This window comes from Anser anser (assembly GCF_964211835.1).
Source record: "Anser anser genome assembly, chromosome: 1".
Lineage (NCBI taxonomy): Eukaryota > Metazoa > Chordata > Aves > Anseriformes > Anatidae > Anser > Anser anser.
In genome coordinates, this window is record NC_139720.1 from 148,583,331 (window position 1) to 148,593,615 (window position 10,285).

Here is a 10,285-nt window from a genome sequence, read left to right on the forward strand (position 1 = left end):
CTTTGAAGTCAGTATGACCTTGACTGGCCCCCTTCTGGGATCGCTTTGATGGGCTTGGTACTAGTCATTTTATGGTTATAGGCATATATAAGTATACTTATGTATTGTCTTAATCAGTATAGTTATGATAAGACTATAATTAGTATGATTTTATTTGATAAGTATATTTGCTGTTATTAATAAATTTGTTATCCATAATAAGTATATTCACTTATTATTGATAAGTTTGTTGAACCTATAATACCCATGTCTTTGCTAATTTATTACTGATTTTGCTACCTGTAATTGCCTTTCAACTATGTCTAATTGCTGCTATTAATTAGTGCTATATCTTTAGTATGTGTTACATATGTAAATGCTTTCTGGTAATATCCGTAATACCTCATTATCTTTCTATCTATGTTTGTTTTATTAATCAGTCTACTTGCTGGTGGTGATTTGTGGTGATCTGTAATAAACAGAAATCTTTAGCAAACCAAGTCCCTGTGTCCTTCTGTATTATGGAATCCCCAAGGAGTGTCTGATGTGCCAGAGTCCTACTGCCACACAGGGAGACCTGGACCAGCTGTAGAAGTGGGCTGGTGTAGTTCAGTGGCCTCATGCACTTCATGGAGAGAAATACAATGTCTAGCATTTGGGGAGGAACAACAACGCTGGGGGCTTACATGCCAGAAAGCAGCTTTGCAGAAAAGGCCCTGGGGTTCTTGGTGGACACCTGGTTGAACGTTAGCAAGAAATGTGCCCTCGTGGCAGCCAACAGCCTCCTAGGGTACGTAGGGCCTGCTTCCCAAGGAAGGTGATCCCTCCTGGACTCTGTTCAGCTCTGGTGAGGCCGCATCTGGAGTGCTGTGTCGAGTTCTGGGCTCCCCAGAACAAGAGAGACGGAGCTACTGGAAAATATCCAATGAAGGGCCATGAAGATGATGGAGGGCCTGGAGCAGCTCTCCTGTGAGGAGGGGCTGAGAGCTGGGACTGCCCAGCCTGGAGAAGAGGAGGCTCAAGGGGATCTCATCCATGTCTGTAAATACCTGAGGGGAGGGTGCAGAGAGGACGGAGCCAGGCTCTTGTCAGAGGTGCCCAGGGCCAGGACCAGAGGCCCTGGGCACAAACTGGCCCCCAGGAGGCTCCCTCTGAGCCCCAGGAGCACTTCTGTGCTGTGCGGGTGAGGAGCCCTGGCACAGGCTGCCCAGAGAGGCTGTGCGGTCTCCTCCTTGGAGGCCTTCCAAAGCCGCCTGGATGTGGTCCGTGGCAAGTGGCTCTGGGTGGCCCTGCTTGAGCAGGGCTTGGTCCTGGTGGCCAGTGGAGGTCCCTGCCAACCTCAGCCATTCTGTGAGTCTGACTCCAGTGCTGAGCCCATGCCCCATCTGTAGTCATCACCAACCTCTTTCCCTCTACGTTGCATACACTGCTGCGTAGCTGAAGGCCCTGCTGTCCTATGGGGCACAAATTTCTCTTCACAGTGTTCTTATATCAGAAAATAAAGCAAACATAGAAAGATAATGAGGTATTACAGGTATTTCCAGCTGAAATGTCTCCTACACAGCAGAGACTCCTACACAGCAGATATGCTTCTCGTTCTTACCTGTAGACAGCCAGGCTTGTGCTGTACCACCACGAAGGAGAATAAAGTACATGTGCCAAGGCCACTGGGTCAATGAGGGAAAGTGCTCCTGTGACTAACCCAAGCAAAACAGAACTGCTGGCACATCCAGGAACCAGGAGTGTGTGCTCTCACACGCACAGTTACACAAACCCACTTATTTGCAACCTCACCCTCACAGTCTTGCACATGCTTGCATTTTCCCCCCAGTCTTACTGCATGTGGGCACAAATGATACTGCCAGGGGAAGCCTGGATGGTATCAAAAGGGACTACAGAGCTCTGGGGGCTGTAGTCAAGGGCATAGGGGGGGGCAGGTGGTGTTCTCCTCAGTCCTGCTGGTGAGGGAATAGGATGTGAGGAGGGCAGTGATAGGACAGGTCAATAACTTGCTGCAGAAGAGTTGGCAGCGAAGTCTGAGGATCAGCATCTGCTTGGCAGAGATAGGATCCACCTCACTACATGGGGCAAAGTCCTTTTTGCCCATAGGATGGGGTGGCTGACCTCCTCCTAAGGAGGGCCTTAAACTAGGAATGAGCAGGGAGAGAGGGAGTAGCCAGCAGCCCTGAGAGGGAGCGACAGACGGGGTTGCTGAACAAAAGGGCAAGGGGTGAGGTTGAAGGGATGCACAACACGGACTCCTGATGGCTCTTGAACAGGAGAACCTTTATTGCCCTTTTTCACCACTACATATACTTTCCCCGTAGCCCCACGCACTGTCCACGCGCCCGAATCTGTCTTACAATTGGTTAGAGACCCTCAGACGCGCCTGGAGCCAGCCAGCAACTGGCCACTGCCCAAAGCTCATCTTTAACACTGTGGCCAATTTACTTTATCTTGACCTTGCTCAAGTTTTTGGTTCTACCGCTGTTTTCCTCATTATCTCTAACTCAGGGACGTGTGAAACAGCGCAAAGCCACCTGCAAATTCCTTTCCCACATGAGGTGATACAGAGGGACCACAAAATCAGCAAAATGGGGCAGTATCCATTTCCCGCTAGCATGCTTTTCAATTCAAGAAAAAGCATTAAATAAATAAATAAATAAATAAATGCACCACCACCAAAAAATAGCAGTAAGTGGGACCAGAGTCTGTTCAGTTATTGAAGAAGTGTGCAAGACTGCAGCATACTGAAAACTTGCTTGGAATTGAATTCTCCCCAGATTCTTTATTTAGTGTCTGAGGTATTATATGTGCCAGTGTACCTGTTGTGTCAGTCATTTCTATATAATGGAAATGATGGATATACAATGTGTGCCCATGGTAGAAAGGAGGCTAGAAATGGGAGTGTTCCTGTAAATGCTTTGAGATGCATTAGAAGAGCCTGAGGTGGGATCTGATTTATACACTTGTCAGAATGGCATAAAAGGAAGAAAAAAATGAAGTCCTATATCAAGGTGGTGGCCTTAAATATTATTTCATGTGAGGTATTTAATATGAGGAAGAGATTGTTGTTCAAATCTCTCAATAAGAGTTGCTAGTATGTTTCTTGGTATATCGATTAGTACTCATTAGTTTGAAAAAGCAGACTGTAAGGAACTAGCAGTGCCTCACAAGTCCTCACAAAGTATTTAACGTTGAGAGAGGTGAAGGCCTGCACGTGTCTTGGAAATGTAAATCGGGGAGCCGAGTTGTTATAGTGAACTGGAACGTGCAGCATGAGTCTGAATTCAGAATGAGTTCATTCTCTCTAATGCAGAAGTTAACCTGAGCGTTTAAAAGACATTAGAGGGAAAACCATATCTCCATCATTCCGATTAGCTCTGCATAGTCTTGTGTGGTTTACCCCTCCATCAGTACATTTTCTTTGGGGAATGAAAACAGTTAAAATGTCAGAAATGCACACACACATACAAGGTAGTTAAGGCCCCAGAAATGTTGATTCTCTAACAGGCAGCTCAGATTAGCTAAAAATATCTCCTGCTGGTTGTAGTTTTCATTCGGGAGGTTAGTGGGGTCACCAAAAGCCTCACACTGTTGTTGCAGAAAGCAGAAAGTGTCAGCATCAGGCTCTGATGAGCTAAGTGAAAGGGTCATAGGGTTTGTGAGGGACCTCTTCTGGCCGAATTCAGTAGGGGCTGCCTCAGCTGCATCAAAATATCTACAAAGACCATTTGTTTATCACAATTTAGTTACATTTTTGCAATCCTTTAAATATAATCTGTGTATTAAAAGTCGTGGCATAATTTCTCTTTCAGAGGGAATGAAGTCAATAATCACTTTGGAAAGCCTTTTTCAAAACGATCATGTTTATGTCATGCTTCATAATGTGATTGAAAATCACCCAACGAGACATAAAACATTATGTTAGTTTCCTACTAGAAGTTTCATCACAGGAGTACCACCTGTCTACCATGACCAAGTTATTCCAGAGCAATGTGAGGTTTAACCTTTCCAAGACTACCAGCTGGAAGTACAGTGCTAATTGGCAATGTGTTTTGCTAGAAAGCCTCGCTATCTTCCTCAGGTTATCTTCTTCACATACGTTTTTCTATGGAAAAATAAATAAATAATTTAGAATATATCTGTAAGAAAAAAAAAAAGATATATTATTTCCCTGATCCATCTGAGAGGTGTTTTCGACTCTTGAGTGACTCATAAAGACTTTATCTTACAAGCTTTTGAAAAGTAATCTTGTATTGCCAGAAGATGGTGTGCTTCTACCACATCATGCTGCAGCCAGGATGAGGAAGGGATTCCGTTTGCAGTATAATATGGGCTCTCCTGATAACATAAGCAATAATTAAGATGAAATCAGTGAAACCAAAAGGAGTTTGTGGTTAAAAATAACAAACAAAAAACACTCAAAAACCTCAGTTCACACCTATTTGTGAATGTGTGCATGCCTTTATCTATTTTCAGGCAAATTCTGCATCTGATTTCAATGAACTTGTATATAGAGTCATTTTATCAAAAGATGTTCATAAAATAATATTATTAAAATATATAACAAATTAGTATAGGTTTGCACCTAAGTATCATTTACTTAGTTTCCTTTTCCTTTATGTAGACTTTGTTGAAAGTTTGATATTAAAGCTGTCTTAGGTGTGAAACTATTTATTCTATAAAATGTGCAAATATTTGCTTTCTGTGCAAAAGCAGTGAAAAAAAAAAGTTTCATCCAAATTGTTCTGGCTATTAATAAATGCTGCAGTCTTAAAAAAGAAACAGTTTTCAAACCTGGCAGAGCTACACCTTTACAGTATACTCATCTGAATGGTATCTCTTTCCTTCCTTCCTTCCTTCCTTCCTTCCTTCCTTCCTTCCTTCCTTCCTTCCTTCCTTCCTTCCTTCCTTCCTTCCTTCCTTCCTTCCTTCCTTCCTTCCTTCCTTCCTTCCTTCCTTCCTTCCTTCCTTCCTTCCCTCCGTCCTTCCTTCCTTCCTTCCTTCCTTCCTTCCTTCCTTCCTTCCTTCCTTCCTTCCTTCCCTCCGTCCTTCCTTCCTTCCTTCCTTCTGTCCTTCCTTCCTTCCTTCCTTCCTTCCTTCCTTCCTTCCTTCCTTCCTTCCTTCCTTCCTTCCTTCCCTCCGTCCTTCCTTCCGTCCTTCCTTCCTTCCTTCCTTCCTTCCTTCCTTCCTTCCTTCCTTCCTTCCTTCCTTCCTTCCTTCCTTCCTTCCTTCCTTCCTCTATCCATGGGAGGTAATTCATAGACTGACAAGGGTTAAAAAAAGCTTTAATTTAGGCCTTTCTGATGACATTTTAAAAAGTGGTTAAAGCACTCTTAATAACGGGCCTAATTTATAAGGCTTATCTTATTCTTTGGCTGTTGAGCTGGTGAAATGCAGTATAGCAGATGGCATCATGAGGGCTATTACTTTTGGATGTAAGTGGCTGAAGTAGATCTCTTCATGGATTTAGAGATTTTATAACATAGATCTCAACATTTATGCATTTAGAAGGAGAAAACAACAGAACAAGCAGTACCATTTCATGGCTTCTACTCACTGGAAACTCCAAGCACAAAAAGCGTACGGGTGATGCAGCATCAACAAAGAACACGCTTTGTTGGAAACGTATGCTTTGTCCTCTGTAAAAAGCCGATTTGGTTGCCCAGCATGGTTGTTTCTCAGTTTTTCTTGGAGGTAATGTCAGGGTTGCTGGGGCATGTATGCTGAGCAGAGAAGCACAGGACATTGACTGATGTACTACGAAAAGCTACAGACCTGTCTAGCTCTATAGGCTGTGAAGAAAAGGGGTTGTGTGTGTTTATTTTGATTATCAGATGTTTGCTAATCTTAAAATGAAGAATAGGATAAAGTTTTCCATTGGCTGCAGAGGCTGAGACTAAAGCAAAATAATTCTTCATTTAGACTAAGTTAAAATACAGACGTTTTTTGCTACAGATTTTTCAGTACTGGGTTTAAAAACACTTCGTCTTCACTGGGAAAGATTATCAAGACTGCAGTACAGCCAAACCCAGACAGCCCTGAAATTCACTGGAGAACTGATAGTGCTGATGTTGCAAGACCAACTTGATATCATTCCAGCTTTTGCCATTGGAATTCAGTGGTGTCTGTCAGCAGAAGAAGCTGTTACAGGTCTTGTGTCTGGGATGGCACAAAGGAAGCCAATGAAGGAAATTAAATACTCATACAGCACCCTATTTATTTCAAGGATAGGAACTACAGTGACAAAAAGCAGTGTTTATACACAAATATTCAAAGCCAACTGCAGAGTAGGACAATGCAAGTGTGTGTCGTGTTTTGAATGTCAGAGACATGAAACAGAATAATAAACTTAGGTTGTCAAAGAGAAAGAAAATTTAAAGAACCCTTTGAAAATTGAAAAGAATGGGAAATCTGACAAAACCAGTTTTAAATCTTCATCAGTACCACAGTGATTTAAATCTTTTACAGTTTTACAGCCTGTAGCAATAATACATGGTCCTTTCCATAGCAAATGGAAATTTGCTGAAGTTTACTTTTCTAGGTATGCATTTAGAGGCAGATCACTGACTGATGACTGAAAACCACTGCAGCATATTATTGGCAGAGTAGGTACTACATGGTTCTTCAGGAAAAATACGGAAAGCAAGTATATATTCAATCTGGAAAAGGTTTAACACATACAGATGGATCCACTCTGTCTTTTCCAACAAGACTCATTTCACACTGCAGTGCCCTGGGCTGGCTGAATCTGAGTCTCTTCTAAACAAAACACATGTTCACACGTGTTGCTTTGCCCAAACCAATAAGCCCTCTTTAGAGGATTCTCTTTGAAAGCCCTCTTGGTTTATATTTTTCATATGGCCAGAACAAAGTCTGAACTGTCTGCAAAAAGCAAGATGGATGCATAGTTAATTAGCATTTTGGAAAAGGTTCTTTGTTTAACACAAAACAGAAAGTTATCTGTCTGTACCAGAGAGGTGGGGACTCCTGTTTTATTCAAACGTACCCTCAGCAATAGGATAGCTCAGCTCTCCAGCCATGGTATTCTGGTGGATGAGGGGATATAGATATTTAATTTGATTCCTAAGCCTGTGTCCAGTTTTAAAGTCAGCGTGTTCTTAACAGCAGGAATGAAGCAATCATTAGCACAAGATATGCTATCCCTCATGAAGAGTGTGCCAGTCTCACTTGGAACTACGGGAATGCATTAAAAACTCATCCAACTAATTAATTAGACCCAGTTTTAAATTCTTAGATGCATGTAAAAATGAGAGCTCTTATGTCTCAAACATAATCCACAGTCAGATTTTACAAAACAGCAATGTTTTGTAAGAGAGACATCATTAGCAGCAGGTGTTCTGCACGTGGTCAAAAGGAGGATCTCTATCCTGCCAGCATCACTTGGTGTGGCATGTACTACTCAGCAAGAATGGGATTTGCAAAGTTAAACACCCTGATGTAGCCTGGAAGATAGATTTCACTGACAGCCACAGGATATAGATTTTCTTCTTTCCTCAGCTGTCCCTTAGAGGTAAGCATAAGAATCCTTTAAAATAATTTACAACCAGTAAGAATACAAGCTCCTCAACTCTGGGATCAATCCAGTACTGACAGAGAAACCCCTCTGTAGACTAGGACCCAGGTAGTGCTGTCCCAACCAAATCTGGGCTCAAAGAGTATATGCTATGTCCCCATCATGTGGCCATGATGTCAGTCAAAGTGGATTGTGTCTGCTTGCAAGGAACTGTGCGAGATTTTGGCTATTCCTCTAGGAGGAAACCACAGAGACATCGGGAGAAGCATTGAGGAGATCACTGGCAATGATAAATAGCTTTGAAGAAGCAATCCATGAAGTAAATTTGAAGGAATTAAATTCAATTAAGCTTGAAAAAAGAAGCCAATAGCTTCAGGAAATAGCTTTATAGAAAATTGCTATAAGGAGGATTTGTGAGCAGTTGTTTCCCTCCTATTCACACAAAATGAAATTTAGTGTAACTGGCAAGAAAGGAGCTTTGGTTGTGCACAGGAGAACATTTATTAACTTTAATGACAGTGACACCATGGAACTAGTCTCCTAAAGTAGTTCTAGAGGGTCTTTGATTTGCTGAAAAAGGTAAAAACAAACACCTAGTTAGGATGAACCAGGGATGTTAGAAACTACCTTGGTGCAAGGAGTTGAACCACTAGCTCCTGCTGGCACTTCTTTTTTGTGAATTTATAGGACTTGGTCAAGCACTGATACTGAAAACATCTTTTTAAGACACCTGTGTGATCGGGGATGAATGCAGTCATTCCTGTGTCCTGTGACTGGAAGTACTTGAGCTTTTCTCCATTCACTTGAAGAACACTCTACCTCCCTCAGACTTGCATCATAGCCACCCCTCTTTAATAGGCCCTTTGCCCCTGCAGCAACTACCATCGGGGCTCGGCCATTCTTACTACTCACTGTCACCTTCTTGTCTCCTTTACATCCCCCTCTCCTTGTCCCTGACTGACCTGGCACGAATACATTGCTTTTATCCTCATTAATAGCTTCTGCTCACAAGCATTTCAACCTGTCTTGTAAGGAACAGGACATGTCTTCCAGTGAGTGGGTTACAGCAGCAATCCAGGACAAAAATGATGCTGACTGAAATGTAATTGCACTGGTTAGTGGAACATGTGCAGAAGATTAGTAGAGTATGGCACAAACAAATCTTGCCTCAAGAACTTTGAAAATACTTTTAATGAAAAGGAGGAAAAAGACACCCTACAAAATTTTAAAAGGTCGGTGCCTTAGTGATACCCAGAAATCTGAAGCAGATCAAGCTGCACTATTGTAACACTTTTCAGACTATACGAGAAGCCACGGTTTTGAGATCTATCCATGATCTATCTGTAGTTGTGGGCAGTCAAATAAGACTCTGGAAAATCCACAATGTCATCTTGCTTTTACTAAAAACAGTGGGAGTTTAGCGTTCCATGAAAAAGAAATTGGTCCCTCCTCTATTTTTGTTAAGAATTACTGGTTGCAATCTCGGTTGCAATCGTATATAATTATTGCACTAAACCAACCTAGGAACATATGCAATTAAAGCAGAAATAGTGCTTGTGTCATTGCGAGGCTGGAGATGAGAGACTTCTGCTGGCAGCTTTATGGCTAGCACATTCCATCCCTATACTGTGGATGGTTTTCAGATCCTTCTCCAATCAGTGCTCATCTGTAAACACTACCTTAGACTGGATTCAGCTCAAAACCATTTAGGAATGTCTGGATGCAGCTACTTTTCCTATGGCTCAAGGAAACATTCTGTGGTTTCTCACTTGGGACATAATGGATAATTAGAGGTGGAACACTAGTGCTGCCTATTATTAAGTCCCTGTTCTGAGTTTAGAATTTGCCAAATCTTAGCTATCTGGGCTGAAATTTTCCATAGTTACTGGCTGCTCCAGGCTGGGATTTGCTTCCAAGAATGAGAGAAGAGAAAAATAAGTTGTTTTGTCCAAGTTTTAATACACTGCTCTATGAGCCGCAGAGCCGTTGAAATTGTGTGATGGATTTGTACGGTGGATGGGTTCTTTGACCTCTGCTAAGTGTTGAATGAGCACTGAGCCTTTTTACCTTATCTGCACTAAGAAGATCTCTCTCCTGTGTCAGGGTTTTTATGAGACTTGTAGAAGCTTGATACACTTGAGGCTTCTACCACTTTGTGGAATTTGGTTAAAATAAGTAAAGAGATGAAGCTATGTCTAAGCAGAGGACTACCTAATGTGCACAAGAGTCCGCGAGCTCTTTCCTTCAGGAAAGAAGGTTGAAAATCTAGGTGGTGAGAAACATTTTTGAAAACTCCTACTGCCCACCCTGACTCCAAGCGAAGTGGGATGGATGCTTTGCTTCCCCTTCATGAGGAAAATAGGAGCCTAAAACTGGATAAGCAACCCACAAGAGGACTGTGAGTGGGGAAGAGTAGCAGGGAAGAGACTCACTTTGCTATGAGGGGAGCACAGCATTTTTGGACAAGTGAAGTCAAAAAAATCAACACAGGAAAGCCTAAGGGAGCTAAAAAAATAATCAGAGAATAGGGATGGAGACAGCTGGGACAGATGCAGTTAAGGACAGCATCCTAAATTGTGTTCACAAGTGGGCTGATTAAGGTTACATAACCTTAATGTCTAAGACATCCTAATTTTTTAACTCCTTGACTTTGTAACTATAAAGTTATCTTGAAGTAGTATTTTGGGGATGTATTTTAATTTATACACCTGAAAATAGGCCATCTTAGTCTCTCAGGCCTTATAATACTGAGCTGACCCCAAAAGG